Source organism: Balaenoptera borealis (genome assembly GCF_965194805.1).
Source record: "Balaenoptera borealis genome assembly, chromosome: 7".
NCBI classification, from domain to species: Eukaryota; Metazoa; Chordata; class Mammalia; order Artiodactyla; family Balaenopteridae; genus Balaenoptera; species Balaenoptera borealis.
This window is the reverse complement of record NC_138864.1, coordinates 93,745,103-93,771,716: the sequence shown is the minus strand read 5'-3', so window position 1 is coordinate 93,771,716 and position 26,614 is coordinate 93,745,103. Positions and strand designations below refer to the sequence as shown.

Here is a 26,614-nt window from a genome sequence, read left to right as displayed (position 1 = left end):
AATAATATATGATGCCACCAAAAAATGTGGCATCTTATCTGTGAAAGAGTCAGATAACATTAGCGCTTGGTGGATTTATCAATATGTCTGGCACTTAAGAGATTTATGTGTGGGTCATTATGACAGAACATATGTAACACTGATTTTTGTGGCTGGATTCATGCTATCTGGACTTGACTGTATAATCTTGTGTAAGAGCCGCTGACCCTCTGAAAAACTGCTTTGCATTTGTGCTTCTGTTTTGGATAAAATCCATAATTTAGATTTCTTTGCCCTTCAAAATGACCATGATGGTCTCTGTGGCTTTTTTTTTTCCCCTTCTGGAATTCACTTTGACTGAAGAACACTTTCTTTTTAAGAAATGAATTTCACTCTTGCCATGACTGAATCATTCTTAAAGCAACTTCAGTTTTACAGAGAGATTTTTGTATTTCTTCCTGGGCATTTCATAAGGTTAAAGAAGACCTTAACGATAACCTTTGTGTGCAGTACCTACAGTCTGCAGTCATTGGTACATGAGAGTAGATGAATAACTATGTTATTTCCACTAAAAAAAAAAAAAAAAGACTTAAATTCTATTGAAGCAAGTGTGAGCCAGACCAATGTTTCTCAGGGTGGTGGCACTACCCTACAGGGGGAATTTTTTTTAAGCATGGGCTATTTTGGGTTGTCATAACAAGATTGGGCACCACTTGTTTTTCATGAGAGAGAGCCAAAAATGCTGTGTGTTCTATAGTATGCAGTGCAGTACACCAACCAAGAACTGTTCTACGTCCCACATGACTTTCAAATGTCCTGCTGGTCACTTACATAGACAAAAATCTGTTTATAATCTGAGCCTAGAATCTAAGTAAATTTTACAGTAGGCACAGTGTATTTTACATGGTTTTCCCTATAGAGATTTTTCCAGGAATGCCAGTACTAAGCAAATTGTGGAAATATTTTATTTTGCTTTATCTGGACTTTAACAAAGAATTGTTTATAATTTCATAAAATCATATCCCTGACAGAAATGTCACTTGTGACTTTTGAGTCACCAATATAACCAATTCAACACACCTGCATCAACCTGTATTTGGAACAGTCACGTGTCTGGAATTCCATGTATAGATGCAAGCATCCCACCACTTCATTTTATTTTCTTGTGTAGTCATGACTATTTTCATATTAAAATGCATATTATTTCACTTAAATTTATTTCATTTGTTTTTCTTTTATAATAAAAACAGATCATTATATTGGTTTTTAAATATTATACATAGGATACAGTATCTACAATTTAATCTTGAGATTAAAAAGGAGCATTACAAAACATTTGTTATACAAAGGGTTATTGGTTGAACACTAGAGAGAACTTTTGACTTCTGAAACTTATGAGATAAGGGGAACTGTATTATCTCCTCTAAAACCCTTTAGAGAGCTACTACCCTGATCTCTTGGATCAGAGCATAGCCTGGAAGAAATGTCATTCTAATATAGTGAGTAAACATAGCAGAAGCAAAACAGTGGTCCCATTTATTCAGTCCTGTGTTGGTCCTTGAACCAACCTATATAGCCTGAGGGCCCTGCTGCCTCAGATAGCTTGAACAATAAAGCCTTTCCCCATAGGTACACATCAAACTTCTTTTCTCCAGGAAATTTTATCATTGATTTGTGAAGCTGTAGTCTGCTTGACACTCTCACTATGGCTCAACCTGGTATTACAGTCCAAGAAAATTCAGGTAGGCTGTGTGCCCTTAGTCCTCCTCTCCTCCATCCTGCCCCCTCCCTCCTGCCCCCTCCCTCCAAAGGCTTCCAGAACCATATACAAATGTGCCCTCTGATGGCTGATGATCATCTCTTATTGTTTTTTTGACACTGGCTCAGCTTTTCACTGTAGTCATTGAACATTTAATTATGTGAAATTCACGTAATAAAAAGTAACTAACTTATAAGGTTGCGATAAAATCTTAGCCAGGGGCAAGGATGATTTTAAAAAAATCACCCTAATATATCCAGGTACTCTAGTATAATGGTTTTTGTACACAGCATCTGAACCCAAAATTCTCAGGTGCTAATGACAGCTCTGCCATTTACCAGCTCTGTGACCCTGGTCTAGCTACTTAACCTCTCTGGTTTAGTTCTTCTGCACAAAGGTGATAATAATAGTACATATCTACCACACAGGACTGCAATGGGGATTAAATCAGTTAATTTATGCCAAGTGCTTAGAACAACAGCACCTTGCACATAATAAGCATTCAATAAATATTAGTTATTATCCTTAGGATTGTGTTTCTGTTTCTAGGGATATTCACTTATACTTTCAAAGACATTTACTTTCCCAGGTTTTTCAAGTGAAAAAGAGATCCAGATGCTTCTTTTTTCCTCCTTCAATTCCTCTTGTGCTCCAGCAAAAGCATGAGTCCCTCTTTCTCCAAATCACAAGTATGTGAAAATTAAAATACTTTCCCATGACCTCATGTACTTAAAAATGTGTATTATGTCTTCCTTCTTGTAAATGTGAACCAAGAGGTGCTTTGGGCATGGGAGGCAGAGGTAGTTCTGTTTAGAGGCTTAGTCATTATGTTTAATTCTGATCCAAGTATGTCCTGGCTTCATCTATAAATCCAGTGATACTACATAGAATTCCTGCAACCTTACAGCACCATCCTTTATACTTTTTTGAATATTTGTTTCTTCTTTTGGAAAATAAGATTTCAACCTTCTATTCACATTGTTATTCCAATATGTCTAATATCTCTTCATTACCGTTCAGAACACCAGTGATTACCACTGCACCCAAACATCAATTAGTGTTTGATGATGATTATGATGTTATGTAGCCAAAACAGAGGAGCCCTTGATTATTCTCTGTGTCATATCTTCAGGGTATATCTTTAATAAATAGAACACTAGATCATCCCTTTGGACTGACTTGCCAAATAATCAGTAAAACTGATTTTGCACCCTGAATTTACTGTAACTTTTTTGTCTCACCTAGGAAGCACAACCTAAAGGTTATGAAGTTTTAGCCTTCTCTCCTCTGTATAAATTAATAATACTAGGATCACGCCCCCTTCTATTTACTTATATTTAAAATACCTGACATAAGAATTAAGGAAATTCAGCCAGATTTAATCCTTGCTCTCAACAGTTTACATCTCTTTTTACTTTTCCATTCCTTCTTTTTCTATTTTTTTTACAGCAATCACTTTGTGGTTTTTATTCCTGGATAATGTTAATGGCTGGATTCTAGTCAACTGGTTAGAACAATGGGGTTGATGACAGGTAAAGATGAGATCTGCTGGGCCTGAAATCCTGTCCTCAGCAATATTTCTTTTGTCTCCTGGCATCCATTATAAGGCAGTACCATTTCATACAGTGTCATGTAATTGTTAAATAACACCAGAAATATACACTCAAATTTTCAAAGAACTAGAATAAATCTTCCATCCATATAGACATAATTAGAATGATACATTTTTATGTCTACCCAATTCCCTTAGATGTATTTGCTATATTTCCCAAAAGAAAAGGAAACAAATCCTATGAAATCTGTCAGGGGGTCTCCAAAGGACATTCGGTTGCTTGCTTTAAAAGCACCAAATTTCAGAGAAGCTTGTAGCTGTCCATAACTCAAAGGATTCCTCACTCAAAGACTAATGTCTGCTGCTGCACATCATTGTGATTTTCCCTCATAACAGAGGATTCAGAGGTATTAAAGAGGTCTCAGTAAATCAGCATTGTTTTATGATAAATTTTAATTAATCATTTGAGTAAGGCAATGTGCCACTACATACATCATATGGAGGAATTCATCACAGTGTCACTTGCTTATTAAAAATTGTTATTTAAAAATAACGCTTATTATCATAAAAGCTCCTTAAAGTGGAGGAGGGAAAGATATAAAATGAGGTAGAATGGAGAAAAAGAAAGAGAGATGGATGGAAAAAAAACAGGTGTTAAAGACAGGGATGCATTATAATATTTAAACGCTAACAGTGTGTCTTTGTCACTCATCATGCTTGGCGGTGCAAATGAACAAAAAAGTGGGGAAAAGCACAGTATGTTAAAGTATTATGGGTATGTCAGATAAGCAGTTTGTCTGATGTTTCCATCTCTGCTGGAAGCTGGCTTAAAACTGTGTGACCTATTCTCCAGATGTCAAAGATAAACTTCAGTGATTGTATAATTCCTCCCACTCTGATAGAGATAAATATGTTCATATTTTTCCCAGCTAATCCTCCTTGTTGGATGATAACATAAGGCTGCATCCATATGACATACAGAGATTCAAGACAGGTGGACAAGCATCCAGCCATCCATAATACTGTCTGCCCACTAGGTCATCTTGTTATCAGGGGTCCTTTCAGATTAAATAAATTTGCTGCAAGTTAATGCAAAAATAAATCCACAAACCTGAATCCTCTAAAGCAGCGGTACCAGTCCCTTCATGCACAAAAGAATTGCATGGGAAAGTTTTTAAAAATGCTGATATCCAGGTACTATTAAAGACAAATTAAAAGGGTCTCTCTGGGTTTGGGGTCTGGACATCAGTACTGTTTTTTTAAAAGCTTCCCAAGTGATTCTAAAAGTGCAACTAGATTTGAGAACCACTGTTTAAAGCTTTTGAGAATAGTAAGTGTGCCCAAATCTTGTCAGATTTCAACCAAATTTGAAAAAAAGACAGGGCATTTTGAGTGGCTCAGAGATTGAAATAAAAATATATGTGTTAAAAAGTGAGACATTAAAACAAAAAGCAAAAGTAAAGGAATTGCAGGAGAAACAACTGTGAACTTGACTTTCAGCAAATGATTATTTGAACACCCACTAAGTAAGCAGGTTCTATTTTGGTTGAATGATAAATGGAGAGGTAAATAAAAGATCTCACTAGATAGAATTACTTTACCAAGGATAGTGACCAACATTTACATACACTTCCTGAACAAAGGATGAAATGAGCAGAGTGTATGTCATAGGGAATGTAGGCAAATGTTAGGGAAAACATTTGGGGACTAAGAATCTTCAGCTCTTAAATGAAAAATACTGAAAACTGTGACTCTCTTGCACCTAAGGTTTAAAAATCAAGTAGACTCACATCTGTCTGATGGAGCCATAGTGTGCTACAATTTTACCATCCTATGATTTTCATTTGGTTTCTGCTCCTGAGCTTCTCCAAATTCCCCAAATCCACCAATTATCTACATTATTAAGAAAAGAGGAAATTCTACTGGTTAGTCGAAATCACGATTCTAGGTTATGTCCTTCCCTCTATACTTCATATCATTACACTCAGTACAATTTAGCCCTGAAGTAGAGCTAGTGAGTTTTTTTGGTTGTTGTTCTTCATATTTACGTAGAAGAATGTGCAGAAATATAATGACATAATATTTTTAAAATTGCTTGAAAAACTTAACCTATAGTTTACTTCATCTACAAATTAAAGTAGCTTTCATGATGTATGTTGGTGAAATTTTAATTGCAATTGAGTTTTTTAATCTCCTCTTTTTAAGGAATTCAAAGTACCTTGTAGATGAGTTAGGACTTACGATGTCCCCATAGTAAAAAGAATGTAGATGTTCACTTGATCTTATTATGTGCTTTCTTCTCATTATCCACTCATGCAAAAAAAAAAAAAAAAAAAAATGGAGCTACTAATACATGCCAAAAACTGTGCTAGGTGCTGAAAATACCACCATGGAAAAAATATTCTAGTGAGAAGAGACAGACTACAAACACATAAATAAATAATGTCACTTGGAAATAATCCCACTGATTAAAATTAAGCAGGGTGCAGGGATAGAGTCAAGAGTTGTGATTTTAACTGAGATGAACAAAGAAGGCCTCTGAAAATATGACTTTGGGGCATTGTCCTAAAGAAGTGAGGAGGCAAACCACTCTTCTACCAGATATTTCAGAGGAATATCTAAAGAAAACAGAAAACATGAAGACCTGTGTATCAGAGAAAGAATGAGAATGTGGGAAGGCCGGAAAGGCAAGGGGGTATGCATGGTGAATGGAGCAGAATGATTCTCTTCTCAAACACATTTACTTGCGATAAACTAGTCCTCTCTTCTTCTATACTCTGCACCTTGATCCCTGTCCCTTCCTTAATAGAAGGTATTGAACAAAGTATTTAGACCAAATAAATCCACCTAAAAAGAACACACTGAAAATGTAAGGAAAATGTAAATAAAAAGCTAGACCACAGGAGAAGATTCAAGTAATCACACACCTTAAATAATAGAAGTCTATGAATTCATGCTGGCAGACCTAAGTAGGTCACCTAATCAGTTGTTTACTGTGCTGTTGGATATGAAGCACGATAAAGTAAGCAGGGAAGAAACTGCGTGTGCTCCATCTCCATAACGACAGAGAAGAGAACAATTACAAGAGACCCTGGCCAACCACCTCCACAAAAGCAGTTTTAACCTCAGAGCAATGAGGAGTAACATAGCAAACTACTCCTGATGTCTGAATAACACAGGGCATTGAGCCAGGTAAAAACTTTCCTTTTTTAGAGTACTGAAGACTTCGATCCTTGGACAGATTTGCTGAACCAGGTAAAACCTTGAAAGGACTGAGCTAACTACTGCAAGAAAAATGTACAATAGCAGAATGAGAGCTTAAAAGTAATTTAATTGCAGTATATACTGTATTAAAGATCAGACAGCAACATATACCAGTAAATATTAAGAGACTGGTACACTGTCAAAACTTAGCTGTACTATCAAGGATGCATCTTGTCTTAGATATGGTACTGTAAATGATAACTTGTTATTAAGGTCTAAATAACATTTTGAAATAACATTTTGAATTAACATTTTCTTCCTTTTCTCTACCTTAGTGAAATATTAAAACTGAAATTAAACCTTCAACTACACTTTTTCAAGACATGATTGGTCTCCCTAAGTATTTTTAACATTCTCTTCAAAAACTTTTCAAAGCAATCTAGACAGTTTTCTTATATTTATTTTTTTAATGCAAGGTGAACTTATTTGGGAGATTTGTTTACTGAGATTTTTGCCAGTTAGGAATTTTATCTTTCAGTATGAAATCACTCATTGCACCCAACTGGTCTCCTTTTTAGAAAATATAACTCCGAGACATTTGGACTTGATCTTTGATTTTACATTTCTGGACATTCTTCAGAGAGCTTGGTAATTCTCTGAAAATTTTTCAGTCTGAATTTTTTTTGCCAATGAAGAATATATTCGAAAGGATTACTAATAACAAATCCAATATATCCGTAATTATACCTCAGCCCCTAATAAATCCTTCCCAGTGGAATTCAAACTTCTGAGAATCCCTTTCCCCCTTCCCTCCAACACCAGTCCTTTATCCCATGAATTTCTGTAAACAGAAAAGTTTAGGGGCTAAATGTCTTAGCCTGTAGCCAAATCCTACAGAGTATCAATAAACCAGTTTGTAAAGAGGTGGGAAAATATCATTCAAGAAAACTTCGCTGTCTTGAGTGGACATAGCGGATTTGGATGCCTGTCTTTGCAAGTCAAAATTTATGCTCTAATGAAAACTGCACTACTCAACAAATCTATTTATAAATTCATTCTAAACACTGAATGAATTCATTCCCAATGCTTAGAACATTATTCATTTCCTTCTATTCTTTGCAACGTACATAATTAAATTAATAAATTATAATTTAGGTTGGCCTACTGTAAAGAGACTTGATTTAACATGATCAGTCTTTAGAAGAGACCTCTTCCTAGTAACCTCTGTTGTCCTTTCAAGAACATCAAACCAGTATCTGAAGTGGGTTAGAGCACAGCCTGTGACACCGGATTGAAAGCCCAGCCCAACCCCCACCTATCACTAGTCATGTGCGAACGTGGATGAGTTGCTGAACCTCTCAAAGCACTGATTTTCCTACCTCTAAAAGGGAGTCATAACAATAGTTACCTCAGTGGGCATTAGTAAGATCTGATGAATTAATGTGAGCAATGCCCTCTGCCCCATACCTGACAGAGTAGGTGCTCAACAAATGACTGCTTATTAACATGTATGAAAAGGAAGCCATACAATATTTTTACTATATACTGCTCTATTACTGAAATGTAACTGTATAATTAAAGTTGAATGGAAATGCTCCTATCAATGAAGACTTTTGACATTTCTAGAATATAAAGCTGATTCTACTTCCTTGCATAAGATCCTTCAGTGATTCCCCATAATCTGGATGACAATATGCAAACGTTTTGTCATGATACATAAGTTCTTTCATCATCATCTCTCTCCTTGCCCCACATCTCCTCAGCTTTATCTACTACTACTCCTGACTTGAATAAATGCAACTGTCATACAGCCCCTGAATATGCCATGCTATCCATGTCTCTGTACCTCTGTCTATGCTGTTCCCTTTGTGTGGAAGGCCTTCTTTTTTGCCTTCCTTTAATCTCCTGCCAAACTTGCACTCCTCCTTCATTACCCACCTCATGAATCTTTTCTTCTGGATAGTCTTTGCTGATGCTTCCCATTCTCTAAGGAAAAGTAATAGCTCTTTCCTTTCTACTAGGTTCAATTATCATACCAGGCAGTAAAAACATGTGTTTACCTGTCTGCCTATATTAAGCTATGAGTTTACTGATGGCAGGCATGGACTTTGTTCTCTTTGCTATCTCTCTGGCATAGAACATGCTCCTTGACTAGTGTACCTGCACTAATATTTCTTTTGATGAATGAATTAATGACCAAATGTATTTATCAAGATTTTTTACCAGTTCTTACCACCTCCATTGCTCCACCCTGATCCAAATCAATCTCTAAGTTGGTTTCTCGGCACACATCTGCCTTCCACAGTCTATTCCCAGCAAAATAGCCAGACTGCTATTCAGTACCCTCCCATGGTTTCTCATCCCTTTTAAAGTAAAGCCTAAGTCCTTACAATTACCTCAGGATATGAGTGATCAGGATCCTATTGCCTCACGAACCTCATTTACTCTGACTCTCATTCTCTACCACATCACTCCATTCACACTGGCCCCCTTTTCATTCCTCGAACATACTAAGCATGCACTTGCCACAGGGCCTTTGCAGTTAACAGTTCTCTCTGCTTGGCAAGCTCTTCACTCACCTATCAGCACAGCTCCTTCCCTCACTTTGTTTGAGTCTCTGCTCCAGTATCAATTTATTTTAGAGCCCTCTCTGGTCAATCCATATAAAATAACCCCAACAACAACAAACATGCCCCAATTCTCCCAACTCCCTTATCCTCCTTCTATATTTTTCTTCCTAGCACTCATCTCCATCTTATTTGTATTCACTATATTTACTTTTGTATTTGTCTATTGCTTGTCTTTCCCACTTGTATATAAGCAATTGATAAGTGTGCATTTAATAAGTTAATATATTTAACATTATGCTCATTATAGAATAGTCTCTTCTTTCTGGCTAATAGTTTTGGTTTAACTTCTGCTACCCCTATTGCTTTTCCCTTCTTTCCTTAACAGAGAAAACTTGGAATGGGTCAAAACTGAGAAACATATGTAAGCTGAGGAGCCATACTTAGGAGGTTATTCTTTTTCTAGCGCGAAGGTAGAGGGCTTTAGGAAACTTTATATAGTACGGAATTGGTCTTTGAGCCTCAGTTTTTTATTCCTACATACATCACCTTTCCCACTCATACCATTTTCCTTTCTCATTTCAAGCAGTCAGTACTTTGTATTCTTTCTCCTCAGTTTGCAATTCTTAGTGATTCCCCGCAACCCCATTCTGATCACTGGTCCCTTTCTTCTATATTAGACACTCTCAAGAAAGAGCTTCTTTCTTTCTTCCTACTTTAGAGACTTTTTTCAGGAAGCATCAGAAACTCATGCATACTAAATCTTGAGAGGATTTGAATTTTTCCAGAGATTAAAGTCTTAAAATAGAAAACTGAAATTCTACTGTGGATTATGAAACACCAGCAGGAAAGAGCAGGAGCTAAAATTTTTTATGTTAGTCTTGTCAACCCTGAAATTACACTTCTAGGAGGTCATCTCCCCAGTGCTAGGTACTAGGTAAAACAGAAAACTAATTAACCATCTCAAGAATTGAGATCTAGCTTTTGTTAAATATCTAGAACTAGAAGAGTGTCAAGAATATAGTGGATACTATGAAGACATGTATTATTTCTTTAATTAAAGATTTTTGTGGCTCAATAGAAATCTAACAAACTTTAAAGGAGAATTTTACAAGGTTTCTAGGTCTCTACAATTATGTTTTTACTGAGTTTCCTTGCTTTACAGCTTCCTTGCTATTTTTCCCACGTTTTTCATGTCTTTTCCTGGTCTAGAATTCCTAGAAACTTTCTATGTATGTAGGCCATAATAAACTGACACTTTTTCTATAGGCAATGGGAGCATATTTATAGAACTTTTGAAAGTACTTTCATGTGGTTAACCAAATTTCTTTGGGCCCTCATATAGGGATGTTGAGTGAGTCAACCAAGGTCACAGAACTGTTTAGTGACAAAAGGTAGATGAATCACACCCAATGATCATGAGGGAGGGCTCTTGGTGCTGTATTATCCTCATATGCAGGAATGACACTACTGACCTACCATTGTCAGGATTCACACTTTGAGCTGCTATTCCAATAACAATGATGGATTTGCTTTGATCCACCCACAAATTCCTAGCTTTATTCATGACACACAGAATATGTTTTCTTTAATATTCAATTAATTATGTAAGTTCCAGCAATTACATAAGATCCAGAGTGGCCAAGTGTTTTAAATCCGTACAATAGGATTTTCTAACCAACTGATTTAAATTGAGATCTGGCATTCTGGGCAGCAATCAGCAGAGCACCAAGAAATTAGTTCCAGGAATACCTATCCAATTAGACAGGCCTGGGCCTACAGTCCTAATAGGTGTTTCGTCTTTGTTTTTGTCATGCTGTTTGTTGTTGCTAAAATATTTAAATGTTTTAATGTATTTTTATCACACAAAGGTTTCTTGGTGAAGGGCATGGATTTTTTAAAAGCAATTAATAAATCATGAAATTTTCTTATAGATATTTTATGATGACTGAGGTAATCAAGCCAAACCTGCATTTATGCATCATATGTTTTTAAAGCCAACATTTTATTTCATTATTTTTGACTCCTAATCCAGTGAAGACTCTAAGAAAATAGTTAACGGCTAAGGAAATAGAGGAACCAAGGCAGAAAAACTAAATCAGTGTTAAAAGACTCCAGACTGAATAACTAAACAAGCCAGAGACAAAGCATCTTTTCCCTTTCCTAATCCTCCCTTTACACTTGCCATTTGTTAACACGGGTCACTGCTGTCACATTAACTACTGTGGATTATGAGTGCTATCAGCAGGTTGAATTAAATTCCTATTAAACCTTCATTTGGAGATTTGGGTCATGTCTTCATTTCTCTGGAGTTGTGGTTAGATGTGTTGCCATGTAATTTGGGGAGGTAGGGATCAAAATGGTCCCAAAATGTGTCTTTATTTTAGGCAGTGATCTGCAGACAGGATATGTTGTGTTTTCAAGAAATACATTATAACCAAAACATAACTTTCTTATTTAACATTATCTTACAAGATCCTTTTTGACCTACCTCCTAGAGTAATGAAAATAAAAACAAAAATAAACAAATTGGACCTAATGAAACTTAAAAGCTTTTGCACAGCAAAGGAAACCATAACCAAGACTAAAAGTCAAACCTCAGAACAGAATGGGAGAAAATATTTGCAAAAGAAGCAACTGACAAAGGATTAAGCTGCAAAATATACAAGCAGATCATGCAGCTCAATATCAAAAAAACAAAGAACCCAATCCAAAAATGGGCAGAAGACCTAAATAGACATTTCTCCAAAGAAAACATACAGATGGCCAACAAACACATGAAAAGATGCTCAACATCACTAATCATTAGAGAAAGGTAAATCAAAACCACAATGAGGTATCACCTCACACCAGTCAAAGTGGCCATCATCAAAAAATCTAGAAACAATAAACGCTGGAGAGGGTGTGGAGAAAAGGGAACCCTCCTGCACTGTTGGTGGGAATGTAAATTGATACAGCCACTATGGAGAACAGTATGGAGAGTCTTTAAAAAACTAAGAATAGAACTACCATATGACCCAGCGATCCCACTACTGGACACATACGCTGAGAAAACCTTAATTCAAAAAGATACATGTACCACAGTGTTCATCGCAGCACTATTTACAATAGCCAGGACATGGAAACAACTTAAATGTCCATTGACAGATGAATGGATAAAGAAGATGTGGCAAATGGAATATTACTCAGCCATAAAAAGGAGCGAAACTGAGTTATTCGTAGTGAGGTGGATGGACCTAGAGTCTGTCATACAAAGTGAAGTAAGTCAGAAAGAGAAAAACAAATATCATATGCTAACACATATATATGGAATCTAGGAAAATGGTACTGATGAACCTAGTGGTAGGGCAGGAATAAAGGTGAAGATGTTGAGAACGGACTTGAGGACACCGTGGAGGAAGAGGAGGCTGGGACATAGTGAGAGAGTAGCATTGACATATATACACTACCAATTGTAAAACAGATAGCTAGTGGGAAGCCACTGCATAGCACAGGGAGATCAGCTTGGTGCTTTGTGACAACCTAGAGGGGTGGGATAGGGAGGGTGGGAGAGGGACGCTCCCAAGGGAGGGGATATAGGGATCTATGTATACATACAGCTGATTCACTTTGTTGTACAGCAGAAACTAACACAACATTGTAAAGAAATTATACTCCAATAAAGATGCTAAAAAATAAATAAATAAATAAATAAATAATCAAAATGTAAAAATCACATAGAATATCTGAAGGGGGGCTATTAATACCAATACTCAAAAGAAGAGACACTTTTCTCTTAACTACTCTACCTTATCCCTTTACATTCACAGATCAGGGAAAGATAAAAGCCTACAGATGTAGTCTTTTCTTTCTAATTTTTTTATACAATTTTTATAGGTTACTTTCCATTTATAGTTATTACAAAATATTGGCTATATTCACTGTGTTGTACAATACATCCTTGTAGCCTATCTTACACCCAATAGTTTGTACCTCCCACTCCCCCACTCCTATATTGCCCATACCATCCCAGAACCACTAGTTCTGTTCTCTGTATCTGTGAGTCTGTTCTTTGTTGTTATATTCACTAGTTTGCTGTATTTTTTAGATTCCACATGTAAGTGATATCATATAGTATTTGTCCTTCTCTGTCTGGCTTATTTAACTTAGCACAGTGCCCTCCAAGTCCAACCACGTTGCTGCAAATGGCAAAATTTCATTCTTTTTCTTATTATTGAAACATAGTTGATTTACAGTGTTGTGTTAGTTTCAGGTATACAGTAACGTGATTCAGTTATACAGATATATAAATACTTTTTACATTCTCTTCCATTATAGGTTATTACAAGACATTGAGTGTAGTTCCCTGTGCTATACTGTAGGTCCTGTTGGTTATCTATTTTATATATAATCCCAAACTCCTAATTTATCCCTCTCCCCTCTTCCCTTTGGTAACCATAAGTTTGTTTTCTATGTCTGTGAGTCTATTTCTGTTTTGTAAATGAGTTCATTTGTAACCTTTTTTTACATTCCACATATAAGCAATATCATCTGATATTTGTCTTTCTGTGTGGGTTACTTCACTTAGTATGATAATCTCTAGGTCCACCCATGTTGCTGCAAATGGTATGATCTTATTCTTTTCTATGGCTGAGTAATACTCCAATGTATATATGTACCACATCTTCTTTATCCATTCATCTGTTGATGGATGCTCAGGTTGCTTCCATATGTTTGCAATTGTAAATATTGCTGCTATGAAAATTGGGGTTCATGTACCTTTTCAAACTCGTGTTGTTGGGTTTTTTCATATATATACCCAGGAGTGGAATTGCTGGATCACATGGTAGTTCTATTTTTAGTTTTTTGAGGAACCTCCATACTGTTTTCCACAGTGGCTGTACCACTTTGGATGTAGTCATTACTTTTTTTTAAAATTTAATTAATTAATTAATTTATTTATTTTTGGCTGCATTGGGTCTTCATTGCTGTGCGCGGGCTTTCTCTAGTTGCAGCGAGCAGGCGCTGCTCGTCGCTGCAGTGCACAGGCTTCTCATTGCAGTGGCTTCTCTTGTTGCAGAGCACAGGCTCTAGGCATGAGGGCTTCAGTAGTTGTGGCACACAGACTCAGTAGTTATGGCACACGGCCTTAGCTGCTCCGTGGCATGTGGGATCTTCCTGGACCAGGGCTTGAACCCATGTCCCCTGCATTGGCAGGTGGATTCTTAACCACTGCACCACCAGGGAAGTCCCTGTAGTCATTTCTTGATCACTGGCAGAAGATAATTTCAAATTAAGCCTACCTGTTCTTTTCTTACTCCCATGGCTTTAGTGTATATGTCAACTGACATGTCATACGTTGGAACCTATTTAGGAAATAATATTGTGGAGGAGACTCAGCACTGAACACTGTGAAACAACATTTTGCAAAGTGTCCTCTATGGAGCAAGTGCATCAGAATCACTGGAGTGGTAATACAAGTACCATTTGGATAGTGGTATCCAATTTCTGGGTCCCAGACTAAACCACCTGAACCAGATTTTCCAAGGCTGGAACCCAGTAACCTGCATTTTAAATAGGCTCCTGAGTGATTCACATGCTACAGAACTACTGACTTGTTGGGGGGTAATTTATAACTCTCATTCTGCTCACTGCCTTAAAGAAAGTTAAAAAAGGAAAAGATTAAAGTAAAAGAAGTCACTGGAGCTATTTGCAAGAGCACTACATAAACAGCGTTCAGTGTAGCAAGAGCCTAGACAATCTAATTATAATACAAATATAAAGTAAGGCAAGGGCAAACAGGCACGGCTCGGACCGGACTGTTTCTGCATCCTCTGCTCGGTCGGCCCCATTCCCGATGGCACCGGTGACCCGCGCCTGCCCACTTCTTGCACTTCTGCAGCACACCAACCTGTGGCCAGACTGGGGATGCGTACCCTGCCAGCTCCCGGGGGTCAGCCGTGTGGCTGACAGGGTCTTGGTGCTCCGGCTGGGTGTCAGGCCTGTGCCTCTGAGGTGGGAGACCCGAGTTCAGAACATTGGTTCAACAGAGACCTCCCAGCTCCACATAATATCAAATAGAGAAAGCTCTCCCAGAGATCTCCAGCTCAACGAGAAAACCCAGGTCCACTCAACGACCCGCAAGCTACAGTGCTAGACACCCTATACCAAACAACTGGCAGGAAAGGAACACAACCCCACCCGTTAGCAGAGAGGCTATCTAAAATCATAATAAGGTCACAGACACCCCAAAACGCACCACTGGATGCAGTTCTGCCCACCAGAAACACAAGATCCAGGCTCATCCACCAGAATACAGGCACCAGTACCCTCCACCAGGAAGCCTACACAACCCACTGAACCAACCTTAGCCACTTGGGGCAGACACCAAAAACAATGGGAATTACGAACCTGCAGGCTGTGAAAAGGAGACCCCAAATACAGTAAGCTAAAAAAAATGAGAAGACAAAGAAACACACAGCAGATGAAGGAGTAAGGTAAAAACCCACCACAACAAACAAATGAAGAGGATATAGGCAGTCTACCTGAAAAAGAATTCAGAGTAATGATAGCAAAGATGATCCAAAATCTTGGAAATAGAACGGAGAAAATACAAGAACATTTAACAAGGACATAGAAGAAGTAAAGAGAAAACAAACAATGATGAACAACACAATAAATGAAATTTAAAATTCTCCAGAAGAAATCAATAGCAGAAAAACTGAGGCAGAAGAACAGATAAGTGACCTGGAAGATAAAATAGTGGAAATAAATACTGCAGAGCAGAACAGAGAAAAAAGAATGAAAAGAATTGAGGACAGTCTCAGAATCTCTGGGACAACATTAAATGCACCAACATTCAAATTATAGGGGTCCCAGAAGAAGAAGAGAAAAAGAAAGGGATGGAGAAAATATTTGAAGAGATTATAGTTGAAAACTTCCCTAATATGGGAAGGGTAATAGTCAGTCAAGTCCAGGAAGCCCAAAGAGTCCCATACAGGACAAATCCAAGGAGAAACATGCCAAGATACATATTAATCTAACTACCAAAAATTAAATACAAAGACAAAATATTAAAAGCAGCAAGGGAAAAACAACAAATAACAAACAAGGAAATCCCCATGAGGATATCAGCTGATCTTTCAGCAGAAACTCTGCACGCCAGAAGGGAGTGGCAGGACATATTTAAAGTGATGAAAAGGAAAAACCTACAACCAAGATTACTCTACCCAGCAAAGATCTCATTCAGATTTGATGGAGAAATTAAAACCTTTACAGACAAGCAAAAGCTGAGAGAGTTCAGCACCACCAAACCAGCTTTACAACAAATGCTAAAGGAACTTCTCTAGGCAGGAAACACAAGAGAAGGAAAAGACCTACAATAACAAACCCAAAACAATTAAGAAAATGGGAATAGGAACATACATATGGATAATTACCTTAAATATAAATGGGTTAAATGCTCCAAACAAAAGACACAGACTGGCTGAATGGATACAAAAACAAGACACGTATATACGCTGTCTACAAGAGACCCACTTCAGAAGTACAGACACATACAGACATAAAGGGAGGGGATGGAAAAGATATTCCATGCAAATGGAAATCAAAAGAAAGCTGGAGTAGCAATTCTCATATCAGACAAAATAGACTTTAAAATAAAGACTCTTACAAGAGACAATGAAGGACACTACATAATGATCAAGGGATCAATCCAAGAAGAAGATATAACAATTGTAAATATTTATGCACCCAAAATAGGAGCACCTCAATACATAAGGTAAATGCTAACAGCCATAAAAGGGGAAATCGAGAGTAACACATCAGAGTAGGGGACTTTAACACCTCACTTTCACCAATGGACAGATCATCCAAAATGAAAATAAATAAGGAAACACAAGTTTTAAATGATATATTAAACAAGATGGACTTAATTGATATTTATAGGTTTATAGGACATTCCATCCAAAAACAACAGAAAACACTTTCTTCTCAAGTGCTCATGGAACATTCTCCAGGATAGATCATATCTTGGGTCACAAATAACATCTTGGTAAATTTAAGAAAACTGAAATCATATCAAGTATCTTTTCTGACCACAACGCTATGAGACTAGATATCAATTACAGGAAAAAATCTGTCAAAAATACAGATACATGGATGCTAAAAATACACTACTTAATAACCAAAAGATCACTGAAGAAATCAAAGAGGAAATCAAAAAATACCTAGAAACAAATAACAATGAAAACACAACGACCCGAAACCTATGGGATACAGCAAAAGCAGTTCTAAGAGGGAAGTTTATAGCAATACAATCCTACCTCAAGAAACAAGATACATCTCAAATAAACAACCTAAACTTACACCTAAAGCAATTAGAGAAAGAAGAACAAAAAAAACCCAATGTTAGCAGAAGGAAAGAAAGAAAGATCAGATCAGAAATAAATGAAAAACAAATGAAGGAAACAATAGCAAAGATCAATAAAACTAAAAGCTGGTTCTTTGAGAAGATAAACAAAATTGATAAACCATTAGCCAGACTCATGAAGAATAAAGGGAGAAGACTCAGATCAGTAGAATTAGAAATGAAAAAGGAGAAGTAACAACTGACACTGCAGAAATACAAAGGATCATGAGACATTACTACAAGCAACTATATGCCAATAAAATGGACAACCTGGAAGAAGTGGACAAATTCTTAGAAATGCACAACCTTCTGAGACTGAACTAGGAAGAAATAGAAAACATAAACAGATCAATCACAAGCACTGAAATTGAAACTGTGATGAAAAATCTTCCAACACACATAAGCCCAGGACCAGATGGCTTCACAGGCGAATTCTATCAAACATTTAGAGAAGAGCTAACACCTATCCTCAAACTCTTCCAAAATATAGCAGAGGGAGGAACACTCCCTAACTCATTCTACGAGGCCAACATCACACTGATACCAAAAACAGACAAAGGTGTCACAAAGAAAGAAAACTACAGGCCAATAGCACTGAGGAACATAGATGCAAAAATCTTCAACGAAGGACTAGCAAACAGAATCCAACAGCACATTAAAAGGATCATACAATATGATCAAGTTGGGTTTATCCCAGGGATGCCAGGATTCTTCAATATACGCAAATCAATCAATGTGATAAACCATATTATCAAATTGAAGGAGAAAAACCATATGATCTTCTCAATAGATGCAGAAAAAGCTTTCAACAAAATTCAACACCCATTTATGATAAAAACTCTCCATAAAGCAGGCATAGAAGGAACTTACCTCAACATAATACAGGCCATAGAGGACAAACCCACAGCCAACATCGTTCTCAATGGTGAAAAACTGAAACCATTTCCACTAAGATCAGGAACAAGGCAGGTTGTCCACTCTCACCACTATTATTCAACGTAGTTTTGGAAGTTTTAGCCACAGCAATCAGAGAAGAAAAAGAAATATAAGGAATCCAAATCAGAAAAGAAGAAGTAAAGCTGTCACTGTTGGCAGATAACATGATACTATACATAGAGAATCCTAAAGATGCTACCAGAAAGCTACTAGAGCTAATCAATGAAGTTGGTGAAGTAGCAGGATACAAAATTAATGCACAGAAACCTCTTGCATTCCTATACACTAATGATGAAAAACCTGAAAGAGAAATTAAGGAAACACTCCCATTTACCATTGCAACAAAAAGAATAAAATACCTCGAAATAAACCTACCTAATGAGACAAAAGACCTGTATGCAGAAAACTACAAGACACTGATGAAAGAAGTTAAAGATGATACAAAGAGATGGAGAGATATACCATGGTCTTGGAGTGGAAGAAGCAACATTGTGAAAATGACTATACTACCCAAAGCAATATATAGATTCAATGCATTCCCTATCAAACTACCAATGGCATTTTCCACAGAACTAAAACAAAAACTTTCACAATTTGTATGGAAACACAAAAGACCCCAAATAGCCAAAGCAATCTTGAGAAACAAAAACAGAGCTGGAGGAATCAGGCTCCCTGACTTCAGACTACACTACAAAGCTACAGTAATCAAGTTAGTATGGTACTGGCACAAAAACAGAAATATAGATCAATGGAACAGGATAGAAAGCCCAGAGATAAACCCACACACCTATGGTCACCTTACTTTTTTTTTTTTTCTTTTACATATGTTTACTGATCTACTGGACTTCTTAGTTTTTACTGCATATTATTCTCTTTTTATTTTTTAACATCTTTAATGGAGTATAATTGCTTTACAATGGTGTGTTAGTTTCTGCTTTATAACAAAGTGAATCAGTTATACATATACAGATGTCCCCATATCTCTTCCCTCTTGCATCTCCCACCCTCCCACCCTCCCTTTCCCACCCCTCTAGGTGGTCACAGAGCACCGAGCTGATCTCCCTGTGCTATGTGGCTGCTTCCCACTAGCTATCTATTTTACATTTGGTAGTGTATATATGTCCATGCCACTCTCTCACTTTGTCCCAGGTTACCCTTCCCCCTCCCCATACCCTCAAGTCCATTCTCTAGTAGTTCTGCATCTTTACTCCTGTCTTGCCCCTAGTTTCTTCATGACCATTTTTTTTGATTCCATATATATGTGTTACCATACAGTATTTGTTTTTCCCTTTCTGACTTACTTCACTCTGTATGACAGACTCTAGGTCCATCCACCTCACTACAAATAACTCAATTTCGTTTCTTTTTATGGCTGAGTAATATTCCATTGTATATATGTGCCACATCTTCTTTAACCATTCATCTGTTGATGGACAATTAGGTTGCTTCCATGTCCTGGCTATTGTAAATAGAGCTGCAATGAACATTTTGGTACATGACTCTTCTTGAATTATGGTTTTCTCAGGGTATATGCCCAGTAGTGGGATTGCTGGGTTGTATGGTAGTTCTATTTTTAGTTTTTTAAGGAAACTCCATACTGTTCTCTACAGCAGCTGTATCAATTTACATTCCCACCAACAGTGCAAGAGGGTTTGCTTTTCTCCACACCCTCTCCAGCATTTATTGTTTGTAGATTTTTTGATGATGGCCATTGTGACCAGTGTGAGATGATACCTCACTGTAGTTTTGATTTGCATTTCTCTAATAATTAATGATGTTGAGCATTCTTTCATGTGTTTGCTGGCAATCTGTATATCTTCTTTGGAGAAATGTCTATTTAGGTCTTCTGCCCATTTTTGGATTGGGTTGTTTGTTTTTTTGATATTGAGCTGCATGAGCTGCTTGTAAATTTTGGAGATCAATCCTTTGTCAGTTGCTTCATTTGCAAATATTTTCTCCCATTCTGAGGGTTGTCTTTTCGTCTTGTTTATGGTTTCCTTTGCTGTGCAAAAGCTTTTACGTTTCATTAGGTACCATTTGTTTATTTTTGTTTTTATTTCCATTTCTCTAGGAGGTGGGTCAAAAAGGATCTTGCTGTGATTTATGTCATAGAGTGTTCTGCCTATGTTTTCCTCTAAGAGTTTGATAGTGTCTGGCCTTACATTTAGGTCTTTAATCCATTTTTTTTTTTTATCTTTTTTTTTTTTTTAACGCTATTCTTGTCTGCTTACATTCTTTGTTTATTTATGTATGTATGTATGTATGTATGGCTGTGTTGGGTCTTTGTTTCTGTGCGAGGGCTTTCTCTAGTTGTGGCAAGCAGGGGCCACTCTTCATCGCGGTGCGCGGGCCTCTCACTATCGCGGCCTCTCGTTGCCGAGCACAGGTTCCAGACGCGCAGGCTCAGTCATTGTGGCTCACGGGCCGAGTCACTCCACGGCATGTGGGATCCTCCCAGACCAGGGCTCGAACCCGTGTCCCCTGCATTGGCAGGCAGATTCTCAACCACTGCGCCACCAGGGAAGCCCTTTAATCCATTTTGAGTTTATTTTTATGTATTGTGTTAGGGAGTGTTCTAATTTCATTCTTTTACATGTAGCTGTCCAGTTTTCCCAGCACTGGGAAAAGATAAGGGTCACCTTATCATCAAAAAATCTACAAACAACAAATGCTGGAGAGGGTGTGGAGAAAAGGGAACCCTCTTGCACTGTTAGTGGGAATGTAAATTCATACAGCTACTATAGAGAACAGTATGGAGATTCCTTAAAACACTAAAAATAGAACTACCATACAACCCAGCAATCCAACTACTGGGCATATACCCTGAGAAAAACATAAATCAAAAAGAGTCATTTACCAGAATGTTCTCTGCAGCTCTCTTTACAATAACCAGGACATGGAAGCAACCTAAGTGTCCTTCGACAGATGACATGGAAGCAACCTAATTGTCCTTCGACAGATAACATGGAAGCAACCTAAGTGTCCACGAACAGATGAATGGATAAAGAAGATGTGGTACATATATACAATGGAATATTACTCAGCCATATAAAGAAACGAAATTGAGTTATTTGTAGTGAGGTGGATGAACCTAGAGTCTGTCGTACAGTGAAGTAAGTCAGAAAGAGAAAAACAAATACCGTATGCTAACACATATATATGAAATCTTGAGGACACGGGGAGGGGGAATGGTAAGCTGGGGCGAAGTGAGCGAGTGGCATGGACTTATATATACTACCAAATGTAAAATAGTTAATGGGAAGCAGCCGCATAGCACAGGGAGATCAGCTCGGTGCTTTGTGACCACCTAGAGGGGTGGGATAGGGAGGGTGGGAGGGAGACACAAGAGGGAGGAGATATGGGGATATATGTATGTGTATAGCTGATTTACTTTGTTAGAAAGCAGAAACTAACACACCATTGTAAAGCAATTATACTCCAATAAAGATTTTTAAAAAATAAAATAAAGTAAGGCAACCCTTTCTATAAAATATTCTTAAAAACATATGCCTCCTGGTATAAAAATATCTTTGTGAGAAGTAAACAAAAATTGAGAATTGAAAAGTTGGTAAAGAAATTTTAAAAAGCAATTGATCGTTGACCACATAAAACAGATCACTTCCCCTACACAGTTTTGTAACTTTTGCTCTATGTAAATCAAAAGTCCACATAAATGTCTTTTAAAAACTGTATTTTTTTAAAGTTTGCTTCCTGACTTTTTAATCTAAAACTCTAGCTGTAAAAGTAATTAACTTTTAATTGGGAAAATTCACCAGGTTACAGCTTGAGTTAAGATAACATGAATACTTGGCCTGAGTTAAGAGAAACAGAAATATAGTGTATAAACAAAAACAAACAAACAAGGCAATATGAGGGGGAAAGAGAGAGGAGATAGAAAGAGAAACAGATGAAAGTAGAGGAGTAAGTTTACTTGGAAACATGTTCTTCACATCTACTGGGAAGAGATTGCAGAGTAATATCTTCCAAGGAAAAAGTCTTCCTGAAATATTTTTCCATAGTAGAATTACACAAAGGGAAACAGTACATGTTTGCATTTTGGGTGGGGGTGGCCAGAAAACATTTAAGAAAATGAAACACTTCACTAGCCCTAAGCACTGAAAGCAATAAAAACTTGGCACTTATGGATTTAACATTCATAGTTTTGACTATTGTAGATGTCTGTGTCCCTCACATTGCAGTAATCTGTAATTTTGATGAGGCACAATTTGAATTACACGTGTTGAAAGGGCAGAATGTCAGAGCGAGTCCTGCAGTCCATCAAGGCACCTGGGCAGCGGCTGGGCAGTGGAAGCGTGACCATAATTATACATGTGTGATAATGCTTATGCACCATCCCCCTTACCACCCAAAAGTTAGCTTTTAGAATTGGTGATAGAAGTAAATAAAAAGTCAAAGAAACGGATCTTTGTAGGAAAGCAGAATATTTAAATTAAAGAATGGCATACCATTGATAAGAAGAAATGTTTATGTTTATGTTCCATACTACTCCTGAGCATAGCATAATAGTTGAACATATAGACTTTGGAACCAGACTTCTTGAGTTTTAATCAAATTGATTCCTGGTAAATTCTCAGCAGTACCTGCCTTAGTTTCCTCATATATAAAGTGAGGGTAATGATAACTCTCAAAGGATTATTATGAGGGTTGAAATTAGTTAACATTTATAAAGGGCTTACAGTAGTACTATATAAGAATTTGTTTAAATAAATTCAGATAGAATTAGCATGACTGTTTCAGGGCATATTCCAGCCAGGACAGAGCTCATTAAATGTGAGAGAAAGTCTTAGCAACATGTGAAAAGACAACTTGCGTAGCAGGCATGTATCCCTTCATGGAAATACGACTTTCAGGAAAGCCAGGAGTGGAAAACAATATTGTCTTGTGATTCTGGGAGTTTTCATAAGAAGCATCCTCTCTAAAGAGCAAATATCCACTATATTTTACATTGAGCTGATAAAGACAATCAGTGATTTCAGTGGGGAAAGCTTTAAATGCCAAAAAATATGAAAACAACTTCACATAATACTCAACTGATAAAAAAATAATGGCATATATCTGTCTTGAGGATTCATAGAAGCTTTTATTTTTCCTATAGTAACATCATTTATGAGACAGGCATATTGTCTTGATCTTCTTTTCTTTCTTTTTTTTTTTTTTTTTTTTTGCTTTGTCAAGTGTATTCCTTGGCACTTGACTCATAACTTGACTGTATATACTCCATTTCCTCAAGAAGTTGCATGAACATAAAGCATACATTCTCCCCTTCCATCCTGCCAGGCTGTCAGTGAGTCTGGCCTTTAAATAGAACTCTGGTGCATTCCAATTTACAGGCAAGCATTACTTATTGTTGGGAACGCTCTCTGAAGATGAAGAATGAAGGTCCTGTGCTCTTAGGAAGAATAAAGCAGCTTTCAAAGAATGGTGACATCACCCAACAAACCTGCTGTCATTAGACTGAAATAAATGGGAGAAGTTCAATTAAACTCACAGTCTGAAAAGTAATTTAAAGGCCTCTTTCTTCTGCTTGGTGTGTATAAATGCTCAATTTTTATTCTTAACTTTGCTAGGATCAGTAACATCAAATACATAATAAGACTGGCAGCTAAATGCTTCATTTGTTCAGGGCAGAATATTTCTATGACTCTACACTCATAAACCACCCAGCCCCTATGTGAAACTGCAATTTCCCTCTTAAGCAATTCACCTTAAGATAATTATTTCCCTGCAGTTTTGTTTAAATTTCAGTTTTAACAGGTCCATGTGGCTTGTTAAAAAAATGTAACTTGAGCTATAAATGATACATTGCGGTTGATCTCATTTATCTTCATAACCAAGGTATCTCATTGCTCTTTACAAAGAAAAGTAAATGTCATATGAGACCAGTCACCCTAGGTTTCCCTCAGTAGTCATAGGGTACATGCTATTACTGCTCCTTCTCTTCTCTGAGACTGGGACACTTTTAGGAAAATATTCTGAGTGACATAAAATTGGGAAATGATTTAAACTGTGATCCCTGGCTAAATTCCTGTTGTCAACTCTATGCAGTTTAAATGATTAGCAGCAGGGCCGAATGGCTACCATCTCACTAGGCTGCTGGCTGCTTACTTGGTTCCACTACTGCCACTGGTGTGCTGCTTGAAAAACCAAGAAGGCAGCTGAGGTCATCCTGCCTTTGAGGTTTAAGTAAAATTCAAGGTTAAATTTAATGTCTTTCCTATACTTCTGATAATTTCTAGGACCTAAAATTTCATGGTCACTTCTGGCTCTGAATTTCTTCAGTTTCCTGTGGATTCTAAGACTTCTATCTTGTAGCCATTCTCTTCCTTCTGCTCTGTGAAGGCACAGATATGGAATTTAGCCCTTTCTCTGATTTTTCCCAGCCCGCTCACTCAAGGTTATCATGTCTAGCAGTAAAGGTTTGGAGGACCAGGACTTCCAGTTTTACTAAATTTGGCATTTTAACATTTTAATACAGGCCATAAGATACTGCTCAGCTTTCTCTCTTCTAGAAGGCTCTTTCACATTTCAGACCCCTCTATTTATTATGTACATCAATTTGGCTCACCACTCCCTACTCAGTCCAAGACTTGACACTAGATGTCTGCAAATCCTGTTAAAGTAAGGGTCCTCTGCTCTGGGTCTCATTCTTCAGTAGCACCTAAGAACTAGTGGATGGTTTGACAGTTTAGAATTTTCCTTCTCCCATATCAGTCGCTATGCATGCTTCCCTAATCACTCCCCACTCTTATATATATACAAACTCTACTGTTCACATGAGGGATATTAAGTCATACCCTCTGGGACCATTTGGACTAACAAAGTGGTTTTACTCCTTTGACTTACCTGTCAAGTCTGTTAAAAAATATTTGAGGTGGTCCAAAACTAATTAAGCTGGTCAACCAAACAACTAACTTGGTCCTCCTTCTTTCCTCCCCACCTCCTTTTCTTCCTTCTTGCCAAAACAACTAAAACCAGTTTACAAAAAAATCATACTAATTTGTAGGAAAGAAGGAAATCTGGGTCATATAAATTTATACGCATAATTTTTTAACTCCCAGGTCTCTTCAAGAGTGCTACAGTTAGCTGATTCACTTTGCTGTACGATAGAAACTAACACAACATTGTAACTATACTCCAATAAAAATTAATTGAAAAAAAAGTACTACTGTTAATATTTTTTTCTCTAAATGCATAAAGCCTAGATTCAGATGCTGTGTCATGTATCTTTGTGAACTGAATTTCAATCTCTAACTCCAAAGAGGTAAAACAGAATCTGCATTGTTTATGAATACAAATAAAGTATTCAAAACTGCACATAGGGGCTTCCCTGGTGGCGCAGTGGTTAGGAATCTGCCTGCCAATGCAGGGGACACGGGTTCGAGCCCTGGTTCAGGAAGATCCCACATGCCGCGGAGCAACTAAGCCCGTGCGCCACAACTACTGAGCCTGCACTCTAGAGTCCGCGCACCTAGAGCCGGTGCTCCAAGATGAGAGAGGCCACCGCAATGAGAGCCCCGCGCATGGCAATGAAGAGTAGCCCCCGCTCACCGCAACTAAAAAGAAAGCCCACGCACAGCAATGAAGACCCATCACAGCCAAAAATAAATTAATTAAAAAAAAAAAAAAAGAGAAATGTATTTCCAATAAAATTAAAAAAAAAAAACTGCACATAAATTAAACATCTTATGTTTTTTGTTTGCCCAGGCCATGGCTAAAAAAAACAGAGTCACAATAACATTGGCAAAAATAGTATTTCTCTAGTGTTGCTCCTATTTGCTTAATTAAAAAAAAAAAAATCCAGGCCTCTCTAATCCCTTCTAAGTACTTCCGGAAGCCACGTCTAACCTTTGTTCTCAGCAGCTACCAGACAGGGAATATTTTCATCCCTCTTGCTCAGGCCCTACTTCCTGGAGCAATATCTGCTACTAAAGATCCTGATATCAAAGCCAAAGGTATCATGATTTGTGCCTCCTTGCTCTGTTCCACTGTCTCTCAATACCAAATGTAGATAAGCACGGCTTCCTGTTCAGACATCTGTCATGTCCTCAAACAGTACCCCGTCTGCCATCCTGAAGTAAACATTTGTGACATAATCAACAAGTAAGGTTTATCACCCTATGCTTTCTCTATCTTGGTGTGATTTTAGTAAAGCGCCTCTTCTTTTTAAATTCTCAATTGTCATTTCCTCTCTATAAGACACACAGTGT

General features: G+C 37.4%; 1 long non-coding RNA gene across 1 annotated transcript; it reads right to left on the bottom strand.

The window, feature by feature from the left end:
• Nucleotides 1–5,524: 5,524 nt before the first annotated feature.
• Nucleotides 5,525–24,146, bottom strand: LOC309632552. Its single transcript, XR_014246977.1, has 2 exons — nt 21,362–24,146; nt 5,525–21,327 (listed from the first exon to the last, which is right to left on the bottom strand). It is a non-coding gene; the product is annotated as an uncharacterized lncRNA (long non-coding RNA).
• Nucleotides 24,147–26,614: the final 2,468 nt, after the last annotated feature.